Below are 4,334 nucleotides of genomic sequence, written 5' to 3'. Positions count from 1 at the left end.
CACACACACACAGATAGATATTAGAAAGAACTTTTTTTAGTGTCAGAGTGGTTGACAAATGGAATGCATTAGGAAGTAATGTGGTGGAGGCTGACTCCATGCCCGAAACGCTTTGCATAATAGTGGCTTTAGGCATTGTATGTACTAGCCCTATCTATAAATCCATCACTCTTTGTAAAATCTCTTGTATGTATGTACCTTACCTAAATAAACATTAAATTTGATTTGATTTGAACTTTGTATACCACATATGTCAGAATCATTCAGAACTTTGTATACCACATATGTCAGAATCATTCAGAACTTTGTATACCACATATGTCAGGCCAATCCTGGAGTATGCAGCCCCAGCATGGAGTCCATATCTAGTCAAGGATAAGACTAAACTGGAAAAGGTTCAAAGATTTGCCACCAGACTAGTACCTGAGCTGAGAGGTATGAGCTACGAGGAGAGACTACAGGAATTAAACCTCACTTCGCTGGAAGACAGAAGAGTTAGGGGGGACATGATCACCACATTCAAGATTCTCAAGGGAATTGATAGGGTAGATAAAGACAGGCTATTTAATACAAGGGGCACACGCACAAGGGGACACAGGTGGAAACTGAGCGCCCAAATGAGCCTTACCTTGAGGTTACCTTGAGGAGCTTCCGGGGCTTAGCGTCCCCGCGGCACGGTCGTCGACCAGGCCTCCTGGTTGCTGGACTGATCAACCAGGCTGTTGGACGCGGCTGCTCGCAGCCTGACGTATGAGTCACAGCCTGGTTGATCAGGTATCCTTTGGAGGTGCTTATCCAAAGCCACAAAGCTTATCCGAGCCACAGAGATATTAGAAAGAACTTTTTTAGTGACAGAGTGGTTGACAAATGGAATGCATTAGGAAGTGATGTGGTGGAGGCTGACTCCATACACAGTTTCAAGTGTAGATATGATAAGAGCCCAATAGGCTCAGGAATCTGTACACCTGTTGATTGACGGTTGAGAGGCGGGACCAAAGAGCCAGAGCTCAACCCCCGCAAGCACAACTAGGTGAGTACAACTAGGTGAGTACAAATACCGTTGATAGGTTAAGTAATAATTGTAAATAAGAAGCAATAAGATGCTTATTTTAACATACTAAGAAGGTTAAGTGAGGTCGGTGTTTTCTATGAATCTTTTCAAGGTAAACTAAAATATTCACAATCAATTAGTTTGTCACAAATGCACTTATTAAAAAGCCAATATTGACTATAAGCAAGTGCGAGAACGGATTGTAACCCCAAACACCGACCCAGCCGTCGTCACCTCCACAGTCCCCACCACTAATTACCAAGACCGGCATCATTCCAGCCCTGCTTCACCCCGCTGGCCAGATAGCAGGGTTATCTTGAGGTTATCTTGAGATGATTTCGGGGCTTTTTAGTGTCCCCGTGGCCCGGTCCTCGACCAGGCCTCCACCCCCAGGAAGCAGCCCGTGACAGCTGACTAACTCCCAGGTACCTATTTACTGCTAGGTAACAGGGGCATTCAGGGTGAAAGAAACTTTGCCCATTTGTTTCTGCCTCGTGCGGGAATCGAACCCGCGCCACAGAATTACAAGTCCTGCGCGCTATCCACCAGGCTACGAGGCCCTTCGATCAACCGGCTGTTTGTCACCATTCTTAATCAGCTACTATCTGGAAATGAACTTCCAACCATTGTGGTACCAGAGGCTCTGCTTACTGCACATGAAACAATTCCACCACCCACTGCATCCTCAGCCACGCATGCTACAACATCTGGCAACATCTCTGTCCTCACAGAAATCAGGCAGACCTGATTTTGGTGGCAGTACCAACCAACTCTCCTGCACCATCTGCTTCTGTAACGCAGGAGCAAACCCCGCGACCTCCGCCACACCTACACCAACCAGCAGCAGCTGTAGAACCAGAAAACACTGATTCTGAGGAAGACCCACCCGAATTCGTGTTCGCACACGATCCAAACACAGAGGTACTCCCACCAATCATAAGGGAGTAACACCTACTTTGCAGCACTTCAAAAAATAAATGCCGTCTCAGCAGATACTTTAACGAAAAATACAGAAACCAGAAGGCACTTGACCCAGAAGCATTCAATTCATCCCTGCCAAAGCATACCAGTATTGCGACCGCGCTGCCGTCAACCATGAGATCACCACAGACCAAGATACCACCTATGATATATTGTCGACCCAATGTAATGACTTGCAGAAACCCCTCCATTTTCTGAGAAAGGGGAAGGGAGGGAAATGGGGGAAAGGGAAAGGACCAAGGTGAGTGGGAGGGAGCTGGGGGAGATGGAAGGGGAAGTAGGGGAGGAGGAGGAAGAGAGAAAGAGGGAAGGATGGGGGAAAACATGGGGGATGGGGATGATGCAACCCGTTCTCGCAAATTCGTAAAGTCAATATTGACTTATTAACTACGTGCATAGGTGATATACTAAACATAATAGATACCCTTAAAAAGATTCATAGAAAACACCGACCTTACCTAACCTTGTTAGTATCTTAAGATAAGCATCTTATTGCTTCGTAATTACAATTATTACTTAACCTGTACCTATTATAGGTTAGGAAATAATTGTAATTACGAAGCAATAAGATGCTTATCTTAAGATACTAACAAGGTTAGGTAAGGTCGGTGTTTTCTATAAATCTTTTTAAGGGTATCTATTATGTTAAGTATGTCACCTATGCACATATTTAATAAGTCAATATTGACTTATTAAATTTGCGAGAACGGGTTCCACATGGGATCAAGGGAGAGATGGATAGATGGAGAAATGATTGACAGATCCAGGCAATGCCGGGTACCCATCTAGTTAGCTATAAAGGAAATTATAACGTAGAAAACCAAGAAACTGTGATGTATGCAGGCGATGAGTCACAATAACGTGGCTGAAGTATGTTGACCAGACCACACACTAGAAATTGAAGGGACGACGACGTTTCGGTCCGTCCTGGACCATTCTCAATCGGCTTGAGAATGGTCCAGGACGGACCGAAACGTCGTCGTCCCTTCAATTTCTAGTGTGTGGTCTGGTCAACAAACTGTGATGTAAAGTAAGCTTGAAGTGCAATAACTGTGAGAAGCAGGACCAGATATAAAGTGTGGGTGCACGATGGGTGGCATGTTCCCACCAGCCCCCCACCGCCACCATGGCTGGCGGAGAGCCCACCCATCCCGTTAATTATAGGTATTTCTAAGCAAACTCCGTTTTTCTAAAATTTTTAGTGAAAAATGTCATGACACATTAATGGGATTCACTCTGGGGGATGAATTAATGGGGATTCACCAAAGTATGCCATATGATGTAAACTGCCATTACAAGTACTGTACAAAGAAAAAATAGAAACACTATTTACCTCATAATACTATATATGCTATAATATAGCATATATAGTATTATTATTATTAATTCCCTATAAGAAACACTACTAAAAAAATGAAGGTTGAAATCATAAAATTGTGGAGGTTGAAATTTGTTTTTGATGATAAATTGGAACAACAGGACGAGTGTAATCAAAGCAACTATCATGGTTAGGAAAAGTTACATCCTTCAGCATTACTGTCTTATTGCTAATATTGCTGAAATGTTTATGCTTATTTCTTGCAAGTTGGCAGCTTCATGTAGGTCAGGTCAAATGACATAAAACTGTTCTGAATGTGACGTACCACTATCCTTACTTGATGATGCAACTGTCATAGCTAATGTCCAGAAGCACACTACTAGGCCTAGTAAGACAGGACTGATCTGCTTAACAAGCAGCAATTTTTTGTTTTCAAATATTTATTCCCAAATATGTTCATTCCTAATAATACATATTATATTAGGGGCCATGAACTACTGACTTGGGAAAATTTATACAATAGTTTTAACTCGAACAGTTTCCAGTCATATATATAATACAATACAAATCTTTAGCATTCCATAAGAAAAATGTTTGAAAATTTCAGGCCATGAAAAAATTTGGCATGTTAGGTAACTCTGGCTATTAGATAAGACAACTATCATATGTGCAACTGAAATGTTGTCTCAGTAGTTTACCTTACTTCCACAGTGTCCATTTACTAAACACTTTACTATTAGATTTTTTTAATTATATCATTCCAATTTTTCACTATTCTCTCACTTCTCTTGCACTGTATGTGCCTGTCAAGGGAAATTCTTGTACTGTATACACATCTTTATAATTCTATGCAAGTTGGGGAGTGTTGGGGTGCTTATTATTCTGTGCTGACAATCTAATAAGCCAAATATTTAATATTGTATTTGTAAATCCAACAGGTTTTGGTACATAATTATCCAGTCAAATAAGGATAATATGAATGTT

The sequence above is a fragment of the Procambarus clarkii genome, chromosome 22 (assembly GCF_040958095.1).
Source record: "Procambarus clarkii isolate CNS0578487 chromosome 22, FALCON_Pclarkii_2.0, whole genome shotgun sequence".
Classification (NCBI taxonomy): Eukaryota; Metazoa; Arthropoda; class Malacostraca; order Decapoda; family Cambaridae; genus Procambarus; species Procambarus clarkii.
Note: the sequence above shows the minus strand (reverse complement) of the source record.